A 25989-nucleotide genomic window follows, 5' to 3' on the forward strand; every position below is an offset into this window, starting at 1 on the left:
TTCCAAAGACTTTATCTTATCTCTACGTACGATGAGTTGTTTTTATGGTGTGGAAAATACGTCTCTTCCGAACAGAAGTTTTATGGCGCCCTCAAGTTTGAAGGTCCTATGGACAAGGCGATACAATTTAAATACACATTCAAACTATCGAAGTGTTTGGGAAGGGAAACGCTCAAAATAACATGCACTACAGATGTCAGACATTTTGAAGACATTTTCAGTAGTGAAACGTGTTGTGTGATACTGGACATTGAGACAATTAAACGATTTTCTGATGGTGATAAAGTTTCATTTTTCCTTAAAATTGAAAAGCAGCCGGAGAAGAAGCAAGGAACAGAATAATGTGTGCAAATGTGTGTGTGAACACTAACTTAACATCATTTTCATACAATAGAAACTGCATTATTTAATGAAATTTATGGAATGGTTAGGTCAGTGACATCAGGTGTGTGGAGATACTGTATGATTCATTTGACATAACATGTGGGTGTCACACTACACTAATTAAGATTGTCAGAAATTGTTGGTAGAGATGGAAATGAAAACTAAGTTATCGTAAGACTTCAGAATTTGTGAATAGTTGCCGTTCACAAAATACAAATGGCAGTGCATACTATATACTAGAGTTATTGTTATTGTTATTATTATTATTATTATTATTATTATTATTATTATCATTATTATTATTATTATTATTACTAGTTTTGAAATATATTTTAATATTCACCTCGCCCACAAGTAATAAAAAACGATATCGTTACTGCTTCAATAATTTTAAAATATTTAATTTGATGATTTAGGCTAGTATTTTATTTACTGACGTATTATTATTATTATTATTATTATTATTATTATTATTATTATTATTATTATTATTATTATTATTATGTAGATAAAGGTACTACTTCGAATGTGCACCTGGAATCAAAAAGAAGGATATTTTGACATAGTTTGATTATTATTTATTGTTATGTTTATTAGAATTTCATTTAACGACGTTTATATTTTTATCGTTTTTTTTTCTACTCTTGAAACTGTACGCCGCAAGTACATGTATATCATTTATGTAATAACAATAAAATTTTGAATTATTCATATATTTCTAAAAGTGTTATTTATGTTGTTGTTTATACACTTACAGATGAGGGTGCCATATCTGGCATGTGAGCTCTGTACGAGGAAAAAGAATGAGCTATCAGAAAAGAGAGTTTGTTTCATGATGGTTAATAATTATACGAATCTGCAAACACTGAAGTTAAATTCAGACTAAAACTTATTTTCTCCGTCCATACCCATTGGTAATATGGCCAAAACACATGATGAGGTCACAGGACAGGTCTTGCCTCCTCTTCTGTATTTGACATCCATCATGAAAGGAAATGATAAGCTCATATTGTTGTTTTGTTGCTGCTGCACTTGATGTTAATGACAATCATGATTATTATGATTATGGTGATAATGACGACTATTATTAACTTAATACATAACCTTGTAGCCTCGTGGGACAAAGTATGGTCCCTAGTCATTATTATAGCGAGGACTTTTATAAGAATTTTCCCTTAGAATTTGCACTTAAATATGCATTGAAATTCTAAAATAAGCTGACTGTGGAACGCTTTAGTTTACTTTTAATAAGAGATTCAGATAACTTCTAACTTTGCTTTTACTTTTAAAAATTCTGATAGAAAATATCAAATAATTTTCCCTTAGAAATTGCACTTATATATACATTTAAATTCTAAAATAAGCCGACTGTGGAACACTTTAGTTTACTTTTAATAAGAGATTCAGATAACTTCTGATTTTATTTATTTATTTATTTATTTATTTATTTATTTATTTATTTATTTATTTATTTATTTATTTATTTATTTATTTATTTATTTATTTATTTATTTATTTATTTATTTATTTATTTATTTATTTATTTATTTATTTATTTATTTATTTATTTATTTATTTATTTATGTATTTATTTACTGATTTACTTATTTATTTATTTATGTGTTTATTTACTTATTTACTTATTTATGTATTTATTTATTTACTTATTTATTTTTTATTTGTTTGTTTGTTTGTTTTTGAACATAACAGGCAAAGCCCAATTACAATGTCCAAGATTGACAAACTAATTTATAAAACATAAACAAGGAAAAGGAAACATATACTTATTAAAAACTGAAACAAAATGGAAAAAAGAGAAAAAAATAGAAATTGAAATAATGTGTGAAAGTAGCTTCAAATTAACTAACAACAATATTCTGTAAAATATGATAACAAAATAATTCTGTATCTAGAGAAATTCATATTGAAAATATCAACTTTCGGATGAGGATGTAATTTATTGTATAATTGTGACATTTCGAAAACTGGGGAATTTTTGTGGATTCAGTATTTGCCCTTGGTATGTAAAATAAATTTCGAAATTTTGTATTAAGCTTAGGTTCATATAATGTTATATAATAAACCAACACAGTCCAACTTATTGTTAATAATTTTATAAAGGAAGTTGAAAGATGGAAAATTTCGTCTAATTTGTAAACTAGTAAAATGGAAATGTTGAAGCATTGTAGCATAACTCTCATAAGTAGTATAATTTTATTATTATAAAGTTTATAATATAACCATTTTAGAAATGTATTTTGAATTTTTTCTAGTAACAGAATATATTTGTTAGTAACTGGGTTCCAGATAACCGCAGCATACTCCAATTTAGATCGAACATGCTTTTACTTTTAAAAATTCTGATAGCAAATATCAAATAATTTCACTTTTGTTAATACAACTGCTTTAGCCGTAATTTAAATAGCAAACTATAAGGCAGTGGTCGTCAGTACTCGCTGAAATAGGTAACAGGTATGGAGTGTATCGCAATATGGATCGTCGTGCAGAAGGGAGAGGGAGGAAGCATACCTGTCAGCAGCCACGGATGCACGTTAGTGTATCTCTTATTCGCGGGTAAGAGACGCTATCCCGAGAGTGAACTGTGCTGATGACCGCTGCTATAAGGTTTTTTCTGGTTTTCTTTTGTGAAGTAACGCCTTTTGTCAGTTATTACAAGTCTATATGTTGAAAATGAATTCAACATCACTGGATGTAACTGGAGCAAACTTAAAAAGAGGAATCCTTGTAAAATCTCAGAGTTCACCTGGACTTCAACACAGATACCACTTTCTGTAAAAATAACTTAAACTACTATTTTTCTAGCACATTGTGATTAATTTTTAAAATAAATACTCCACGCTCCTTTCAGCCTCTTTTCTGCATCTTCAACTATCGCTAAGGGGTCAAGGAGAAGTAGATCCCTGGTCTCCGGTTTTTCAATGGCCTAGGTAGGAACAGCCACCGGCATGGCTCAGTCGGTTAAGGCGCTTGCCTGCCGATCTGAAGTTTCGCTCGGGCACGGGTTCGATCCCCGCTTGGGCTGATTACCTGGTTGGGTTTTTTCCGAGGTTTTTCTCAACCGTAAGTGAATGCCAGGTAATCTATGACTAATCCTCGGACTCATCTCGCCAAATACCATCTCGCTATCACCAATCTCATCGACGCTAAATAACCTCGTAGTTGATACAGCGTCGTTGAATAACCAACTAAAAAAAATAGGTAGGAACGAATAGTGTGCTACTAGGAATTTCAAGCTTCTAAATAGTCCACACCTGTGGAGTAACGGTTAGCGCGTCTGGACGCTAAACCAGGTGGCCCGGGTTCGATTCCCGGTCGGGGCAAGTTACTTGGTTGATGTTTTTCCGGGTTTTCCCTCAACCCAGTCATAACAAATGCTGGGAGGTGCTGGACCCCGGACTCATTTCACCGGCATTATCATCTTCATCTCATTCAGACGCTAAATAACGTAAGATGTTGATAAAACGTCGTAAAAAACCTACTAAAAAGCTTTCAAATATGGACCATGCGAACCAGCACGCTACCTTCTATATTTATTCGCTGAAATTTAAGAGCCTGCTATCCATAGTCGTCCGTTTGTGAACTGTGAAGAAACTTTATTTTCGTCTTCTTGGTGGCTATCTTGAAACCAAACGAATAAACAACAGAATATATTGAAATGTTTGGCCTGAGTTACAAATTCCTTGAAAGTGATTGTGATAGCCTAATCAGCCGTCTCACTTCGAGGAAGTTTTTTTAAAATTTCGTCGTAAAAATATGATGTGAAAAACGTAAAAAAAGTAAAGTAAATTAAAATATACATTTTTCACCAAATTGTTGAAATACGCACTATGTGCAAAATAAAATTAATCTTATTCGATATTTCTTCATTCGAAACGGCAAAGATTAAATTAGTATTTCTTAAATATGACGAGTCGGTGAACATACATTTACATGCAAATTCTCAGTCTAGTCCTTATACACTACACCAGTTGCTCCATGGGGGGAGGCTTGTAAAGAGCTGAAAGGGATTGCGATATTATTTACAAAATAAAACAAGGAACGTCTTATTAACATAATTTATTTTGTATTTATAAACATAAAAAACTTTTAACATAATAAAATGAAAATGTTTCTGTAGTTATAATTATAAAGTAAAGATAATTAATGCGATAAATATGCCTGATTTTTAGAAAATAGGTTCCAAATATGGGTTCTATATTCGTTACACACACAGTGATATAATTTTCAAGTTCAACGTGATTTCTCGCTTTCATTGATGGCAATCATAAACAAAGAACTTATTTTACATAAATACGAGGTTGTAAATGCCATAAAAAATAAGAGTTTCTTTTCGTTATAGAGTCTTAGGTCCACTACATTTCGCCCACTTATTTTTGTCCACTGACACATTTATCCATTTCATGATTCGTCCATTAAGTTTGTCCACCGACCATTCAGTCCATTTTCATGCTTCATCCATTATGTTTTCGTCCGCTGACTATTTCGTCCACTATGGAAAAAAATAGATGGCATGAAACATTTATTTCATTTAGTGAAAATGTAATTTATTTAAATGTATACTGTATGTGTTGTTGATGTACACACTGTTTATATTATAAACATGATTATTCGTAATTTTCTTCTTCCTGAACTTCAGCAGGGTTAATTTTTATTCTATATCAAATTCCTCTCAGATAAGTTTCCAGCCGGTCGTCATTCTTGTAATCTTCATACTGTGTAAACATTTCCCTGATGCGTTCATGAATATTGACATAATGTCCGGCTTAATTGTGCACGGACTCGCGTGTGTCCTCCCAACAATTGAGTACCCATTATAATGTAACATTGGTTTCCTCCGAAGTGTATAATATACAATCTCTGCCATAATTTTTAATATCCAAAATGGAAAACATATATTCATACTTTTTAATATTCAAAGGAAAATGAAACGTATCTCAGAAATAGACGACAATGATGACAATACATATCTTCTGTTGTAATTGTAGTTGGGAAATACAAATATGTATTCTAAGATGGATGTAAAAAGGTGTGGACAAAATGTATGTATGGACTTAGGTTGTATGGACCAATCGGTTGGGACAAGAGAACGTGACGAAAGTGAATGGACGAAACAAATTGTGGACAAAAGGTACTGGACGAAAGGCCCGCAAACTCTTCTTTTGCATGCTCGAGGTACTACTACTTATTATTATTTGTATTTATTATTAATTGTGTTTATTATTAATTGTAGTTATTGACTGTAATTATTTGCCACTGCCGCCGGGTATTGACCCATTTGCAGTGCGAATAAACAGGCCTACATACATACACATACACTGCATTTATGACATCTAGCTACAAATAGCTTGCGCTCTCGAATACGCTAGAAGTCCTGATAACAAAGATAAACAAATTGAGATGCTGGGGAACATGCATCATTTTCGACTTGTATTGAACTATTAGATAAAAATTTGAGATTTATCCTTCGAAGAGGTAGAAAAATTCAAATTTCTTGGAGCAACAGTAACAAATATAAATGACACTCGGGAGGAAATTAAACGCAGAATAAATATGGGAAATGCGTGTTATTACTCGGTTGAGAAGATTATTTTTGTCATCTAGTCTGCTGTCAAAAAATCTGAAAGTTAGAATTTATAAAACAGTTATATTACCGGTTGTTCTGTATGGTTGTGAAACTTGGACTCTCACTTTGAGAGAGAAACAGAGATTAAGGGTGTTTGAGAATAAGGTTCTTAGGAAAATATTTATTCTAAAAGGGTTGAAGTTACAGGAGAATGGAGAAAGTTACCTAACGCAGAACTGCACGCAGTGTATTCTTCACCTGACATAATTAGGAACATTAAATCCAGACGTTTGAGATGGGCAGGGCATGTAGCACGTACGGGCGAATCCAGAAATGCATATAGACTGTTAGTTGGGAGACCGGAGGGAAAACGACCTTTGGAGAGGCCGAGACGTAGATGGGAGGATAATATTAAGATGAATTTGAGGGAGGTGGGATATGATGATAGAGACTGGATTAATCTTGCACAGGATAGGGACCGATGGCGGGCTTATGTGAGGACGGCAATGAACCTCCGGGTTTCTTAAAAGCCATTTGTAAGTAAGTAAGTATTGAAGTATTAGAACAGCGCCACGGCGGTAATAATTTGAAATATTAGAAGTGACGTTTTTATAGTACATATTTAGTGTCCTCGTTGGACCGTATAACTTTGATCGTTCTTTGGGCGGTATCCACTGATTTTGGATAGATATACTGTTGTTTTAGATTTTCAGGGATTTTTAGTTTTCGAATTGGATTAAGTAGCCTACCGGTGCTGTAATAGGAGGTTGCAAAAAAAAAAAAAAGTCTGGCCTCGAAAGTGAGTCGTGCCTTCAAAAAGTTTGGGAACCACTGCACTACACATTGGAACATGAAGTGACACAAAACAAAATGGTTGCTGTGTTGTTTGCTTACGCCGCTCTTGCGCCCTGGTGGTCTTCTCTTATTCGAAACAAAGACACGGCCTGCTGCACAGCTTGAGTGGAGACGTCACCCCATTGTCTTACTGTCGAGCTTGGGTGGCCATTGTGTTTGACATATTGATAACGCAATAAAACTCTCGATATTTCTGTAAAAAGTGAATAGCATGAAGAGCTCTCGTGTGCTACAACGGTAGCAGTATTCAGATAATCTGCCTGCTCGTTAGATGCTGGTTTTCGTAACAGTTTTTAAAACCACTTTAACAGAAACTATGCTGCTCCTGTCTTTTGTTTCATTATCTAGTTCACCAATAATTTTAGAAGTAAGTGGCTACTATATTACATACGAGGTCCTCCGATTCAAATCCGGGCGGGGGTGATTGGTTTTAAAGGGCTATAAAATAGTTCGATAATAAACAAAACTGGAGCCACAATGCGTTGTTAGATACGCATGGTTAACTAATAATAATATAAACCGATGCACCATTAACTTCGCTTGGTTACGAAACCGCGGTTAGTTGCCGAGTATTTATTTCGCTATTATTCCTCTCTGAGTAATTCATCACAGTATTCAGGAGGCAGTGACTAGGTGATTTTTCTAAGAGATATTATAAAATATTGTAAAAATAGTTGCAATTTATATTTATAGTCCGCGTCAGCTTACTTCATACCCTAAGGGTGAAACCTAACTATTTTTCCCCCATTACTACATATGCTAGTGGATTGTGGTGATTTTCTAGTTTGCAGGTTGAATTTTCTTTTGCCAACTTCGTTTCGAATTTCGATACTGACAAATACTACAAATGGTAGTGATTTTGTAACTGGTATGTTGGCAGCTGAGACAAATATCGACAATATTTGTCGGTACTGGAGCTCCATAAAATTAAATTTGTACTAGATTTCTGAGCCGGTTACTGGAAACTAGTGAAATTTGAAAATACTAATAATTAATTAATATCAGTTTAATATTAATACATAATAGTTATTTTATGTGTTGCGTTGTGATTATAATTCAACACTATAGTTAGGTAAGTTTTCGGAGTTGGTACTAATAATTTCATGTGGTAAAACAAAATACATTTTTAGGTTATGTCTCGTGAGTCAGTTGTTTAGTCAAACCGATGAATTTTGTATTGCCAGACAAAATACCTTACATGTTGATCCCTTTCCCATATATTTTGCCTACGAAAATATGTTACAAATTATTGAATTATTTAGAATAACCTTCCAACATAAAGTACGGTGAGTAAATAAGTCATTTAGTAGTCTACGTAGGATTGTGTGATATCTGGTAAGAGTTGGCAACACTGACAAGACGGCAATATTTGCTGTTTAGAAACTGTTCTTATGTAACCCTCACTATATTCATGTACATATACACGAAGGCCTTTAGGTTTTTATTAACAAAGTCCGTGCATGCGCAGTTATCATCTCATAGCCAAATTACTCCAGTTCAGACCTGCAATGTCTCTATTTAGTATACATTCTAAATTACTACCAATAAATATCATATTTCGCACAATATGCAGACTGTCAAAATTACACAGCTAGAAAACTTCAGAATTGAATAAATTTATTGTACAATAAATCGTTTGCGAGATTTATGATTTTTATTGGCAACAATTGTACCGAACACTCTATATATGATAAAAAAAAGAATGAAATTGACGTTATTTCAACCAGATCCTGGATTGTGCCACATTATATTACACAATTGAAAAATGTGTAACGTACAGATGGGGAAAAAAATGTTGTGACAAGTGTAAATCATAAAAACTTGTCACACATATTGAATAGTCAGTGGCGTAGCCAGACTAATTATTTTGGGTGGGCCAGATATGCAGGGTTTAGAAAGTTCCTGACCCATCTCCTGACAACGCCGCTTCCGTCAAGTCCCTTGAAACTCATTCTCGGAAGTCTTATTAAATAACATGCAAAATTATGATAAACAATCATGCAAGACATACCTATACAAACGCTTCATAAGGTGAACTGGAGCCGTCGAGATTTCCTAGCAACGAATCTGTCGAACGCTGATGATGGGTCCTTCAACAAATCCCAACTTTTCTCTCTCTCGATGTATAGAATTGCTAGATTACAAACCCTTGTGCTTGATACGATTGTCGAATTTTTTTTCGTTTCAGAGCTTTTGAAAAGTTTCATATCATTGCCTTAATGAAGGACGAACATTTCCTAATATCCATTTTTGGAGACTGAGGTGCCTACTAAAATGAATTTGCAAGAGCAAGAATATTGTCTAAACATACCAAAAAAAATAAGGTGTCAAATTTTTCTAGCTGATATAACAATCCAGTAGCCTCCACAGCTTCCTTCTTTTTATCGCTGCCAGACAATTTTTTAGGCCCAATCCAACACAATTAAATTGGCTCTTGGAGAAATGAACGCATTGACTGCAACGAGACAGAAACTCTTGGCCACGTGTTGGCCTTTTGTCGGAAAGGAGAGTTATTGCGTAACAACAGGCATCATAGAGTCCGTGGAGCTATCGCCTGTCTTCTTCGGAACAAGGGTTGGGAAGTTCATGAAGAGGTCCACTGCATTTCTGAAGACGACTCTCACAGAAGAGCGGATATAATGGCAATAAACAGGCAACAACAAAAGCTATTATTATAGATCCAACTATACGCATGGAGAGAGATCTAAACCAAGCTCATCAGGTTGATCAGGAAAAGAGGGCCATTTATGAACCTCGTATTCCCTACCTTAGTGTCAAGTATAACATCCCTCTCTTCATTTGGTCAGTGACAGGTTTATTTTTTGGTGCTCGGAGTTCTTTACCAAAATTTACATATAATTTTTTTAAAACAATTATCAATATCATCTTTTGAAATTCAAAAAATCATCTCGCAAGTTCTTAAAGATTCCCTGCAGATTATAGTTTCATTTATACCACTCAGAAGGCCTTAATTAAGGATATGCTAATTTTAAATAAAATCTTTTATTTATAAGTATAATTTTATAGTCATCTTCTAAGATTTTATTTTATAATTGATAATCAATGGTGGTTAATTATTACATTTTATTTTTATAATAGTATTCATATTTTATTGATTATATTTGTTTGCTATTAATTTCCGTATCCTCGTGGTCATCCTTAATTAAGGCCGGACGAGTTATCTCTCTCTCTCTCTCTCTCTAATGCTATCAACTGTAACTATTGCTCTGGATCCACGATTTAGTTTTAATGTTGAGTATTTTCCATTAAAAACGCAAAAAATCGCATATTTTTTGGGTGGGTCTGGGCCCACCTGGCCCACTCTCTGGCTACGCCACTGTGAATAGTAATAGAAGTGCTAAAATCAATAATGGAACAAGAAAATACCTCAAGAATGAAGTTGGTTAAACAGAAAGTAAGGACACGTCACATTGCTGAGAGTAACGGCCGGGCTGGTCCTTCGCTGCTCACGGCCCCTGAGAACCAAGCGAGCTCTGCATGCCTGTCGCACCCAATAGACATGTTGAAATGTGCAGGAGCGCTCCATACATCAAACGCTGACTACAATGTAATATGATTCAGTTTATCAGGGCGCTGCGATCGTCAATGGGACTTCTTGTTTTATTGTGTGCTCTGTAACAGATGATGCCAACCACCACAATATTCAGTTACCCGCCCACTCAAACACCACTTCTTCGAGCCATCCGTTGTTATTGTTCTGCGATTCAGACAAAGGAATAAAAATAGTTGGAGTGTTTCGATTATGAGAGGCTGCTGCAGAAGCAGTTCGCTACCACGTCCATGGATAGGTATACATTACATCGATATTGCGTATCCAGATTAACATGAATTATGATGATTATTTTTTAGTGAAATTGGAACAAAACTCCGCATTTAGCTTTAATGAATGCACATGTAGCTACAATACCAAACGAATTTTATGCTTTTTAAAATCATACATGGCCTGCTCCATTATAAATACGCATATTTATTTTGTGTTACATATCAAAGCATCTGGAAAAAAAAAATAAAAACAAATAATTTAAACATTCTCTGGAACAGTTATGTTATTGTTTTGTTTATTTCATGGCCTCCTCCATATGAATACATACATTTACATTATCAAAGCATTTGAAAGAACCATAACATTTGCAAGAAAGTATTCATCATTTTTTATGCTTAGTCAAATTTCTGTTTGTTTAGCCTATATTAATTGCACAAATTTATGTAGCTTAATGAAAGTATGCTTGTAAATTGAATTAATCTACTTACTTTGTACTGTATAAGTTTGTATAGTTTTGGCCGATGAATTGTATATGCTTTAAATTGAATAATAATCTGTATAGCTCTATTGATAAATTGTTTGTGTTTGTAATTTGAAGTAATTTGCATGATATGTATTATCAATTTCTGTATATCACAACTGATTGAATTGTTTATGCCTTAAATTTAATTAACTTACTTTTTTGTATTATACATATAGCTCAACTGATGAATGATCGTTTGCGTTTCTAAATTTAATAATCTGATTGGCTATGTATTGTATATTTTTAGTACAGCCATCGATGTAGCTCAGTCGGCAGACTAGCTGGGCTGCTGATCCGGAGCTGCGTTCGGGTTTGGGTTGGATCCCCCGTTTGGTCTCAATGAATGGTTTCTTCCGAGGTTTTCCCTAGCCGTGGGACTGAAGCCGAATGGTCTATGGCGAGTCCTCGGCATCACTTCATTTCACCCCTTTGATTTGATTACCTGGTTGGGTTTTTCCGAGGTTTTCCCCAACCAAAAGGAAAATGCCGGGCAATATTTTGGCGAATCCTCGGACCTCACCTCATCATTATAGAAAATTACTAAATTGTAAAACTGTAAAAATTGTAAAATATTGTAAAAATTTGTAAAAATTGTAAAATATTGTAAAAATTTGTAAAAATTGTAATTGTAATATTGTAAAATTTTGACTTGTTCCACATCTTAAAGCTTCATTGCTCATGTAAGATCTATGAAATATAATGAATGAATGAATGAATGAATGAATGAATGAATGAATGTATGTATGTATGTATGTAAAACTGAATGGAGATTTCAAATTTGTAAAATTTAATATCCTGTAGGGTGCTATTTTTTGCCACATACTGTACATGAATTAATACTTTTGTGAGACCACAGTTTTAGTTAGATATTTCCAAAAATTTTTGTTTTTGATATTTTTTCATATAATGAATATATGAAGAGTTCTTAGCAATATTCCATACTTAATTAACACACTGTAGATTATTACATTTTGTCTGTATTTTACACTATATTAATGTTATTGTACTGAATGAACACTCTTAAATTTTTTTAAGTGTTTTGTATAACCAAACTGAAATTCACGAGCTTCTGAGCTTTCAGGCTGCAATATCTAATGTAGTGATGAATTAAATAAGTAAAATATATCAAGTTATCAAGTCGTAAATAAAAATTGTATCTCTGAGCAATCATTTTTTCATGTTAAGCCAAGCACTTACTGTATCAGTACCGACTCGTACGTCAATCTTCATCCCCGTTTACACGGGATCCGGAAAATTGGTTACCATAATTTGACACATGCCATACTCGTCACATATTAACAATTTGTCATATTCCTAACTCGTCACATATTAACACGTATTTCTAATAATTATACTTGTTTCCATGATCTTATCTGTTGCTAGTTAAATCGTGGGTATTCAGTGCTTCTGAATATCGAAATTTCGATGAAATTATAACAAGGGTAAAACGCGGCCAACAAAAATAATATATGCCGGATACATGTACAGAGTGTCTGCTTTAAGCAGTTCATTTTTGTTTAGGCAGCCCAAATATCAGTTCAGACATGTGGGAGATATTTAATGGTTTCACAGGCGGAATCAAGGTTGTGTATTAGCGCCCATGTAAATGATAAAGTAACGTTAAACATATGCGGATTTTCTTTCGGCTTTCCAACGTTCTTACAGTCTCGTTTATCATTGGATGGTGTTTTATTGAGTCATTTGCTCATCTTATAATTCCGATATTATTTCTTAATGAGTAAGTCATCTCCAGACTCTTAGAATAATTTTTCTTTCATTCGGAATAACTAACGGACATAATAAAAAAAAGTACATTTAAAGAACAGACAGCGTAGAGTTTTAACACAGTTTATTAATTAATTTAAAGGTATTTTGAGTATGTGATTATGTCACTACTAGCGACAATACCATGAGAACATCACAATCTGGGTAGGCCAAGAAGAACGTTGGATTCAGACTAAGACAGACCACATGGTCTACGACAGTGGTATTCAATTTATGGTACTCGTACTCGGGATACACGGGGTTGTCTCAATGGATACGAATACCACTGACTAGATATGTAAAAATTGCTGCCATATATATTTTATTATACATGTTGATAATTATTGCAGTTTATATATTTTCTTTTACAATATCAACTCTTGTTTTTCCTTGCTTCAATAATATTTTACATAATATCATTAGATCATTATTATTACTATTTCGTCAATACCTACTGTATGTGTAATAATAATAGTAGTAGCAGTAATAATAATAATAATAATAATAATAATAATAATAATAATAATAATAATAACTTACAAATGGCTTTTAAGGAACCCGAAAATTCATTCCCGCTCTCTTATAAGACCGTCATTGGTCCCTATCCTGAGAGAGATTAATCCAGTCCCTAGTATCATATCCCAGCTCCCTCAAATCTATTTTTATATTGTCCTCCCATCTGAGGAACATCGTTTCAAAACGTATTATGTTCCCGAATTCTAATTTTACAGGAAATAAGAAAAACGTTTCTCTCCTAAAGTGATTTGAATATGTATAAAAATGAACTGCCATCGTGTTAATATAGACATTTTTAGCTAATACTGATAAAATCTGACGTGTGTTTCCTATCACAATGCGGAGCAATTTGACTTTTAATTTGTTACTTAATACGTTTTGAAACGACACAATGAATTTAATACGTTTTAATCCAACACCTTTTGTTTCTTACACTATGCTGTTTCACTTTAAAATTGATAATGAATTTAGTTTTACTCAAAACATAAAAGTAGGGGTCCCTCAGGGCACAGTTCTTGGTCCAATTTTATTCTTGATTTATGTAAATGATTTGTTATTAACAGATTTACGCAAATATAATGGGGTTATATATTCATATGCGGATGATACCATAATTCTTTTTGGTGAACAATCTTGGGAAGGCACTTATATTAATGCGAATAATGGATTACAGATAATTAAAGAGTGGTTTGATTCAAACGCTCTTTCCTTAAACACATCCAAAACAACTGTTGTTCCATTTTCACTAAGGTCCAGTGGTCTTCAATTTCCTCAATCTTCCTTTAGGCTCAAAATTCATCATTCAGATTGTTTTTCTCAAAATTGTGAATGTCCCATATTAACCGAATCCTCAAAAGTTAAGTATTTAGGCATTACGATCGACCAACACTTACGATGGAACAAATATATTACATATTTATGCAATAGATTACGTAAAACTATTTATATCTTTGTTATACTTCGGTCATATTTACTAATTAATTTGTTATGTCTCATTTATTTAGCTTTATTTCAATCCATTCTCCAGTATGGAATTTTAGGGTGGGGAAATGCTTGTAATTCTAATCTCACTCCACTAATACTTATTCGGAAAAGAATCATTAAAATATGCCTTAATAAACCAATTGATTACTCATCTGAGCTTTTGTTTACTGATTTTAATGTTTTGAAAATTAAACAGATTTATTATATTGCCTTGTTAATCTTCATACATAAAAACCGTAATAAATTCAAATTGTATCATCATAAATATGGAACTAAAAGATCAGATTTTATACGACTAGAGGAACCAAAGTGTTTCACAAGCACAGCTCTGAACCATGGTACCTACTTTGGTCCAAGGTTATACAATAAAATAATTGATAAATACCCAAATTTGGAAAATTTTAGTATCAGGAATTTCAAAAATAGCGTTAGGAATTTAATTTTTAAAGAATATATATTGATTTAATATGTATATGTATTTGTATGACTTAAATTGTTAAAATTGAAATTGTATTTTTAAATTTAATTTATTCCTGTAAATTTTTTTTTCTTGACCCAGTCTGTGTCAAAAAATTATCTTTGTGTTTATCTTTGTGTTTAGATATCTCCCTGAGCACGAGTTTTTTACTCCTTCAGGGAAGAACTAAGATTGAATTTGTGTCAATGTTATTTTATTAACAATAAACAACAATAAACTTATTTACCATTTTTCACAGAGATGTCATTTATTACTTGTTATAAACTAACACAAATTGATATTTGAAATTAAATACTCTGTGTTCCCGTGTTTCTTATCAACGAGATACTGTATCATAAATTATACTATTGACAAAATTGGAGCTACATTGTTTTTGAGTACCGTTTAGTCTAAAATTAAAGCACTTATGTAATATAATTATGAAAATACAATCTTTCAGAGTGTTTCAAAACCTGATTATTCATGAAGACAGCCACACTGTTCACCATGTTCACTATTTTCAGTAGAAGATCCTACATCAGTGCTTAGAGCAGAAACATAGAACCCCAAGTCATCCAGTTCTTCCCAGATATCTCCAAATCTCGCTTAGAGCAAAGTATCCACATCGTTCTTCTTAGCATCAGTAAGAATCTAGAAGTTTTTTTTATTTGTGGCTCTGTTATTCTTCTTACCCGTTTTATAATATGAATGCCTACTTTGAAAGGATCGTCACATCTAAATGTCGATACCATTTTCAAAGAAACCTCTGATTTTCCATTTTTGTAGATCATTTTCAACATAACCCTTTTCATGTCCTTGATTCTGTCCACATTTTTGCACTGTAATCTCGAATTGTCCAATTTTCTCCTAGATTTTTAACGGAATCCACTGTTTCATAAACAGCCCTATAATCATTAGGGGTAATTATCTTGGCTTTTTTGCACAACGTTTTCTCTACGATTCCGAAAAGTCTATCAGCCGGTAGAAATGAATGGCCCCGCATTGGAAAATGCTCTACAACTTCAGAAATGTGTGGGGGCGCCTTGCTTTGAAGCCAGAAACATAGAGAGTGTACTACGTGCATGTTTTTGTTCTGCCCGCTGTATCCGTCACAGAAAAGTCTTATGCAAGTAACATCCAGATCAAAGCTGAGTGCTTCGAGAAATGACACTATTCCATAATATGTAGAATGTTGGGGACATAGTGGCAATGTCAATGATGCACAGTAAATAAAATGGAATTTGGCGAGAATGATAGGCTTCACCAATTGCCAATTTTGGACCTGCTGTAAATCAAAGCAGAATGAGACTGAACCACAGTGGCGTTCTTTCATAAAATTGTTTAGATCTGAGTTTCTGAGCATGCAAATCAGCCATTAGAATCTGTTTTGAAGCCGGTTTTGTTTTAATTTCACTTGCCATACGAGCACAATAACTGCAGTCGCCGGTTATCCGAAGCCAATGTTGAAATGAATACGAAAAATATTTTGAAAAAAACATTTTTTGATCTTGAAATTTTCTGTAACTTTTGAATTGTATAACTTAAAGAGTTTGTTGATATTAAAGCAGATGACAGGTAAAGTCGTTGGCTCTTGTTGCGACTGTAATGAGATTCGGTTGCCCCTAATTTCTTAATGAATTCAATAACTTTCTTCTTCTTACGAGTATATAGTTCTTTCTTTCCCTTATCAGAGGCCTTCCTGGTTTCGGAAGCTTTGGTGAAGACACTTTCATCATTTGACTCAATTTCCGATACTGATCCATTTTTTTTTTTGGTACGCTGTACACCAAAATCTTTGCTTTGAGTACAAAATATACAGGAATACTGCCACATCTAAATCGACATTCTTTATAACAACATGGTGATTCGAATGCTGATAAATCTTCATAAAAAAAAATGCCATAAAAATGGCAAAATTGGTTTTTGCAGTATCAATATGCTTCCTCTTTATATAAACTACGAACTATAAACTAAACATATTTCATATTCTCGGCAACCGTGACCCGTAGCGAGTCTAGTGCAGGCAATGAAGAGCGGTTGCGGAAAATATGAAACTTATTTTACTTTATGTAACGAGGAAGTAAAATTGGGGTAAAAGAAGACAATCCCACCCATCCTACTCGTCCCGGTAGAAATTTGTTCCAGATAATGTATCCCACAGTCTATTTGTACTCCGTGACATTTCGTACCTAAGTAACTGGTACCAATGTTTTAGTTGTACCATTAGTGGCACAAAGTAATAATGAAGGATGCTGCTAGAGTTGTGTTGCTATTTATTTAGAAAGACGTTGAATTTACTATATTGTAATAAAATAATAATTCGGGGTTAACTTGTAACTCCTCCAAAGTTTTTGGATTAGGTGGCAAATTCTAGCGTCTATCGTTTGGATATTACGTCTCATACTTTCCTTTTCTGGTAATGCCAAGTATGTTTCACTGGTCGTGGTGTTTATGTGACAGTTAAAAATTGACGTTGTTGCCTTATTAGAAGTTAGAGCATCTTCATTGACACCAGCTATGAATTCTGTCGCTTTATACTAACTCCAGTTCGAAGGATGAGTATATTGTTTCTCGTAAAATTTTTGTCTTACCTCTTTGTAAGTGTAACCTGACACCACAATCTCTTTCTTCTCGCAACGTCATTCTACCTTGTCCTCAGTAGATCGATGTCTGTTGTATAGGAAATCTTTCCATATTAATTTCGGATTGCCTCTCTCATTTGTCGTGAGGCGAGGACGGTCCATAAGGAATGTGTAATGAAGCTGTAAATTCTTAAAAAATGGTGTTGCTAAAAGTCAAATAGAAATCACTGATCCATAAAGAATGTGTAATGAAGCTCTAAATTCTTGAAATTTTGTTGCTACAAGTCAACATATATAAAAATAACAGTTTCTGTGATAATGGTTGTATTGTTGAATTTATGAAAATGTTAAAACATTGTTGTTAAGTATTCATAAATTGTTTTGTGGGACCGATTGTCCGGTGCAAGTTATCGTGGGACATATCTGTTTGTGGTACGAACTGTCGTTGGGACGATTTCCTTTTTTGGGACCAATTGTCGCGGGACTAATTGCACGGGACATATAGTCGCGAAATTAAAAGCAGTAACAAAACAATGAAGAAATATTAATTAGGCCTACCTGAAAATTACGGCGAAGAAGACGTTAATCTGAATAAAAACGGTAATGTATTATATTATATTATTATTATTATTATTATTATTATTATTATTATTATTATTATTATTATTATTATAGTTCGATTAATTAAAATGTGTCTCAGTGAAACGTACAGCAAAGTTCGTACAGGTCAGTTTCTATCAGATGCGTTTCCAATTCCCTGTGGAGATGCACTATCACCTTTACATTTTAACTTTGCTCTAGAGCAGCGGTTCCCAAAGTGTGCTCCGCGGAGCCCTTAGGGCTCCGCGAATGATTCTCAAGGGCTCCGTCCGCGGAAGTTATGAAGATGACAAAAATTGCTAATTCCATCTAGTCTCTAGCGGGAAAAACGGAAACTATTTCTATCAAGCGAAAAATACTTTCTGAGAAAGTAGTTTGCGTTCTTCTTGCTACATGGAAGCATTAATATTAAATCTACTCGTCACTGGAACTATCTCGATCTTTTTTGCTTTCCAAGTACTCAATGATTCTCGAAATTTATTTTGTTTTTTATATACCGGGCAGGCAGCGTTTGTTATTCGTGGTACGTGGAATCTACAATCTATTGACGTTACCTCAAAAAAAAAAAAAAAAATATATATATATATATATATATATACTGCATGTTAATTTGATAGCAGATGTGTTAGCTAAACTTTCGTTGAACCGGAACTGTGGCTTAAGACGGGCTCCCTAAGACCTGAGAGTCATTGGCCAACAACCAGTGCTCAGTCAAAGGGAGATAACAACAGCTATAACCTTACTTTCAAAGAAGATAGTGCGAATTCCTGGGAATTGTTCGGAATATGTTGAACAGGATCCTGTCTCAGAGTCTGCGATGCCTAGTGTAAAGGTATTGAAAGTAACAAACGAAAATATTGTGATTTATATTTGGACATGGGATTCACTGAGTTTGCTGATGAACGTCCACAGTGTGTGATATGTAACAAAGTTTTTCCCAATAGTTCTATGTTCCCTGCCAAGCTTAGACGGCATTTCTCAATTCAAAAATTCACAAATAAAACTGCAGACTACTTCGAAAGAAAAAGTGGCGAACTCCATGCAGTTCAGACAAAATTTTACCTCGTGTGAAAACAAACAACGAGAAAGCACTGTAAACGTACTTGGTTAGTCATGACCAGGCTCTTGGTGGTAAACCTCACCCTTGCTGAAACTCTTATGAAACCACTATTAGTGAAGGTAGTGAAGTGCATGGTGGACGAGAAAACTGCAAACTTGATTTCCAGCGTGTCCTTATCAAATAACACTGCATAATCGAATCCAGAATCTATGAAAAGACGTAAAAATATCATGATTTCTCGTATCAGTTAAACGAAATTTTCGTTACAATTTGAAAAATCCACGGTCTTTGCCGGATTATCTATGTTAATTATGTTTGTGCGGTATGAATTTTCAGGTTCTTTCATGAAATATTTTGTTCTGCAGCCATTGCCATCCTCTATAAGCGGTACTGAATTTTTTTTCTTATTCATTGAAAACTCGATGCCGTGGGACAATTGCATTGACGTGTGCACAGATGGCGCAAAGGCCATGGTAGATCCTGTTGCTGGCGCTGTTACAAGGATCAAAAAAGCTTAAAAAACTGAACAAGTAGTCACTGTGTACTACACCAACACGCCTTCGCAACTAAAAAATACCAGAGTTATTAAAGCGGGTACTAGACAACGCCGTCAAAATATCAACTTCGTTAAGGCACGACCTTCGCAGTGTAGGCTACTTAAAATCCTGTGTGAAGATATCGGTAGCATACACAAGTCATTGTTAGTAATATTACACACAGAAGTGCGATGGTTGTCGCGCGGTAAAATGTTGTCCCGATTACATGAACTTCGAACGGAAGTTTCTTCACTTTTGAATTACCAGAACAGTTTGCTAGCAGATTATTTGAATGATCAGGAATGGTTGTACAAATTATGTTACTTGGCAGACATTTTTCAAAAATGAATTCAGCACATACATAGGGTAGAGTGGCATAAATCGCACCGCTTCCTAAATGGCACCATTGCTAGTTTAAAACAAGTTACTGTAGTAATGTGGCATTTAGTGGTATTGTTACAATCTACCACATGAACTTCCACCATGCCTCTTGATTTCTGCCACTTCTTTGTGTCTGCAACGTGTTGATAGTGTATCTAATATAATCGCTCAGGTGGATGTATATTTAGCTAACATTTTGTAACTAAATAATGGATTTGTATGCAAAGCAATCCATAATCTTAAGATGTTATTAGTTTAAAGAGATATTAAAGAACATCTAACTTAGTACGATTTTCGAACATGTGCTTATTATAGGCTAGAATGAAGGAAATAATAACTTATGACGTAGTTTCTCAATTCGCACCACTTTGTAGGTGCCTAATCCGCACTGGTGCGGTATGAGCAACTGTAGCAATTCTAACCTTACAAAAGAAGTCCCCAAAAACTTCAGCTGAACGAGGAATGCATCAGGTGGGTGCAATATCAAGCGGTGAGAAGGGCGTTAATACAATAAGTGTATGTTGTACAAGCGCACCAGGTATTTTGTGCCACCTATGATAATTTCTAAACGTCAAAGAGTGCTTCCTACATTATCAGCTGGTGCTTCTCCAGGATCGTTATTTGTTTGCTCTGAGTCAGGTTACATCAACAGTGAACTATTTGTCGAATAGCTCAAACAATTTATTTGCCACTAAAACCTGCCATAGGAAAAAAAAATGCTGCTTCTGTATGTCCACCTCCATTCAAAAAAATAGTAGCTGTTAGACTATCTCAGGAAAATGGTGTGCTCTTGCTTCAGCTTCCTCGTCATAATACTCATAAACCCAGCCTTTAGATGTTTCTATCTTCAAGCCATTTCAGACAGCGTATATCATGAAGCAATTCTTCGGTGGCTTCGAGATAATCGTGGAGAAAAGGTGACGCAGTTTACAGTCTGAACTGCCTGGTGAAGCACATGGCAAATGTGTAACAAAAAAAAAACGCATTGAGGTAGTTTAAATGGTAGGTAATTTATGCTCTATTTTTTCAATTTCATTTCGAGAAGCGTTATTCTCTTTCATTAATTTCAATAAAGCTTTAATTTTTCATTTATTACATTATTCATATTAAATATTGTTCAATATGTTCAATATTAAAAGCTTTCTTTCATCCTGTTCCCTGCAGTTAAAGAGGTGCGATTTAAGAAACCGCAGGTGCTATTTAGGAAACTATTTGCCTAAATGGCACCACTGACAAGCGTTTCGAAAATGTCATTCTAATTTAAAGATATTAAATCAAATTCAAGGATTCTTTTTTAAATGAAAGTTAAATGTTCTGGGAATGTATTTCTGTAAAGAAATGTAGAAAATAAAAACTGTATTGTTCAATAAAAATTATAAATGCTAATATGGTGCGATATAGGCAACTTTATCCTACAAGATAAACGGAAGACTATATTCGATGCTGATGACGAGATTGTCGCACTGACGAAAAAGATAGCGTTCTACATAGAAAGCGTCGACAATGAGGATTTTACGTTTCTCATTGACTTCAAACTTGATAGAAGAAAATAACATAACAATGAATGTCTCATTCATAGCAATAATGAAAGAACACCTTGACAATTTGCTTCAAAATATGATTCATACTTTCCAAGGGACACTCAGGAATCGATTCGAAAGAAATATGAGTGGATTGTAGATCCATTTGCAGTGATGTCAAAACCAGCAGCCCTCACTGCTTCAGATATGAGGTCCTTATAGACATGGTTTCGAACAGCCACTGTCAAGCATAATTTAAAAGCAAACCACTTCCAAAATTTTGGGTTAAGTTAGGGGAGGATCTCTTGATATTAAGTTCAAAAGCTAAATTTCTCTCACTGCCTTTTAGTACTATGTACGACCTTTTCGAGGTACACGGCTACAGAAACAAAATATCGAACTTGTTTGGACACAAAAGACGATATACGTCTTCAACTGACTTCTATGACACCGGACATTGACAAACTCTGTCGCAAGAAACAGGTACATTCTTCACATTAACTTCGGGTGCACATGTAACATTGTAACATTTTTTAAATATCTTAACTACTTGTTAATATAATTTTGTAGATTTAAATAAATTATATCCAGTACTTTTTTATTATTGTTTCCTTTATTACTATATATATATATATATATATATATATATATATATATATATATAAAATATATTTCCGTTTATGTATCGTGTGAAATATGCTTCATAGAACGTAGACATAAAACTAAAAAGTAAACATTTCTTGGGGCTCCACGAGAAACTTTTGCTTCAAAAAGGGTTCCGTGGCTGAAAAAGTTTGGGAACCGCTGCTCTAGAGTATGCCATTAGGAAAGTCCAGGATAACAGAGAGGGTTTGGAATTGAACGGGTTACATCAGCTGCTTGTCTATGCGGATGACGTGAATATGTTAGGAGAAAATCCACAAACGATTAGGGAAAACACGGGAATTTTACTGGAAGCAAGTGAAGAGATAGGTTTGGAAGTAAATCCCGAAAAGACAAAGTATATGATTATGTCTCGTGACGAAAATATTGTACGAAATGGAAATATAAAAATTGGAAATTTATCTTTTGAAGAGGTGGAGAAGTTCAAATATCTTGGAGCAACAGTAACAAATATAAATGATACTCGGGAGGAAATTAAACACAGAATAAATATGGGAAATGCCTGTTATTATTCGGTTGAGAAGCTTTTATCATTCAGTCTGCTGTCAAAAAATCTGAAAGTTAGAATTTATAAAACAGTTATATTACCGGTTGTTCTTTATGGTTGTGAAACGTGGACTCCCACTTTGAGAGAGGAACACAGGTTAAGGGTGTTTGAGAATAAGGTGCTTAGGAACATATTTGGGGCTATGAGGGATGAAGTTACAGGAGAATGGAGAAAGTTACACAACACAGAACTACACGCATTGTATTCTTCATCTGGCATAATTAGGAACATTAAATCCAGACGTTTGAGATGGGCAGGGCATGTAGCACGTATGGATGAATCCAGAAATGCATATAGAGTGTTAGTTGGGAGGCCGGAGAGAAAAAGACCTTTAGGGAGGCCGAGACGTAGATGGGAAGATAATATTAAAATGGATTTGAGGGAGATGGGATATGATGATAGAGAATGGATTAATCTTGCTCAGGATAGGGACCAATGGCGGGCTTATGTGAGGGCGGCAATGAACCTCCGGGTTCCTTAAGAGCCAGTAAGTAATTATTATTATTATTATTATTATTATTATTATTATTATTATTATTATTATTATTATTATTAACTAGCCGTACCCGTGCGATCCGCTGCACCTGTTAGAAATAAATATAAAGTAATTACATAATTAAAATAGGACGTTTGATCCAGGGAACATTCGTGTTTGATAGAAGGATAAATCGTTTAATATGTTACTTAATTTAAATTGTTTTCAAACAATTAAAATGCGATCATTTTGGTCCAGAGAGGAATCATTTGGTGCAATGACAATTCCTTTAACATGTTTCTTAATTGTTATTACATGCAACCATAGTTTAATGAAGATTGACATATCATTTAGTTTTAATGTGTATATTTTATATTACTTGCTATATGTTTCAGAAGTTACTGAAATAACATTGTAGAATTATGTCCATCTAGAGAAACTACAATTTCCGATGGTGAAATAATAATTAAACAATTAATTAGCTTCCGAAATTACTTCATACAAACACCGAAACATTCTCTGTAGGCTATGTTTAATAGCTTTCGATTGTTGTTGTCCAAGGCCCCTTATAGACGAAGTCATTTGTTTTTATTTCAGTACAGCGTCTTAGATGGCGTTGTTATTGTAATTTTAAAACTCATTTATCTCATTAAATATCAGTCCTATCAAAATTTTGTATAGAATAAAACTTATCGGAAATGATTTTTAAAGAAACGTTTGTTATGTAACTTTTTCACGAAAATTAATAATAAGGGAGATAATTCGATTTATTTAATTCAAGCTCCCTTATAACCCCCCTTTTAAATAAAGTATTTTGAAGGCCATATAGCCTAAAATCTAAGTTACAACGAACTTAATTTATATTCCAGTTTTCATATAAATCGGTTCAGCCATTATCGCGTGAAAAGGTAACAAACATCCAGACAGAGAGACAGACAGATATACAAACAAAAATTTCAAAAAAGCGATTTTCGGTTTCAGGATGGTTAATTATACATGTTAACACCAATTATTTTTGGAAAATCGAAAATTACCAGAAAAATTTTGGCTATAGATTTATTATTAGTATAGATATGATGATGACGACAACGGTATAGATGACGATCATTGTTAGAGCCCAAATGTTTGGAAAAATTCCTTTTATTATTGGATTGACTCGTCAAAGTTATATAGATTTAAATACCTTTCTATGTAGCTGTTTAGGAGTGTCAAGGTCAATTTTTATTTTGCATGTTTAAGCTCCTACTGCCTATTGTGAGAATAAGTGATTGCTTTTGCATTTTTCTGCATTTTATAATTAAAGACAAACGTTATTTCTTTGATACTTTAAGTTATTGTAACTCACATTGTACTGCACTCAATTTAAGTTTCTCGTGTGCACATTTTATTGACTATCCCACAGTTGTAAGCGTTTATATAACTTCCTGTGTTACATAAACAGAATTACCAGGAGGCTTAAAATTGCCGCTCGCCACCCAAATGACAATAATGAGAAATGCAAATGTATAGGCTACTCACTCTAAATAGCTACTGGTTTACAGAAAAAATAATAATTCTGCCAAATAGTGAAATGTGACACTGTAGTTGCAGTTGTGATGGATAGAAATCCGTCTGAATTAGCTTGATTCAAACATGCTCCAATTACGTCAGTTGAGGTAAACAAGCTTTTTCTGTGACCATCACACTTTTACTACGTCATATTACTTTTGACCAATAAAACGGTACGGAAAGACGTGTTTCAACTAATCATGGATGCTTATCCTACAATTTTATCACATTCCTAGCATTTGTTTGTTTCTATCACCTCCCTAGCATTTGTTGTACTTTCAATAATTGTACCTTTTAAAATGATTCATGTTTATTTCATCATTCTCAATTAAAACTTTTCTATCATTTATCTTGTTTATATTATTTAGGTTATGTTATAGCTTCTGTTGCATGAGATTATGGATAATATATATATTAAACAATTTAATTGAAGTGGAATGCAACTGTTTTAATAAAAATGAAACAAACAACAAAACCTTCTTGACTAGTAATCGTCCACAGAGTTCAATGAACATTGTATAGTTGACACAACTGGTAACAAGTGAACAGCTCATCGTAACACACTACTGTTTTCTAGCGGAATATTTGTAATGATGAGATGGTACAATAATACACATTTGAAGACAGTTTAGTATTTTCGGAAGTCAATTAGTATTTTATTATATTAAAGTACTTCATTTATTCTAATCGTGTAATCCCACTCGAGTTTTGATTTTCTTTACATAAATAAAAACCTCTAATGAGATTACTATAGATAAAAACTGTTCTATCTGATTGAAGAGAGAATTTAACATTACAAAATTTATATATGCATAATATGTAGTACGTATCTTGTGGTAATGTAGTACAAATAACATAGTCTAATGTATGAATATTATGTAAATTAGCTTGTGAAATATATTACTTTTTTGTTTAAAATGTTTAAATACTTTTTCTACCTGTCTATTGCACCTTTTTAATTTGTAAATTATTTTTCTGTTTCAATTGCCTTCTCTGTCTGCCAATTTTAAGTATTATAAATGCCTACACACCATTACACCATTATTAATAAATTCTGATCATTGCATATATTTAATCTGTCTATGCTGAAATCTAATGAGGGGCACAAGTTCAATAAAATTCTTAAATACCACAAAGCATCAACATTTTCAACCTGTAAGTAATTTAATTTCTATTTCATATTGCACGTAGTTTTGATCAAAATACTCCATTAATAACCACATACG

The sequence above is a fragment of the Periplaneta americana genome, chromosome 3 (genome assembly GCF_040183065.1).
Source record: "Periplaneta americana isolate PAMFEO1 chromosome 3, P.americana_PAMFEO1_priV1, whole genome shotgun sequence".
Lineage (NCBI taxonomy): Eukaryota > Metazoa > Arthropoda > Insecta > Blattodea > Blattidae > Periplaneta > Periplaneta americana.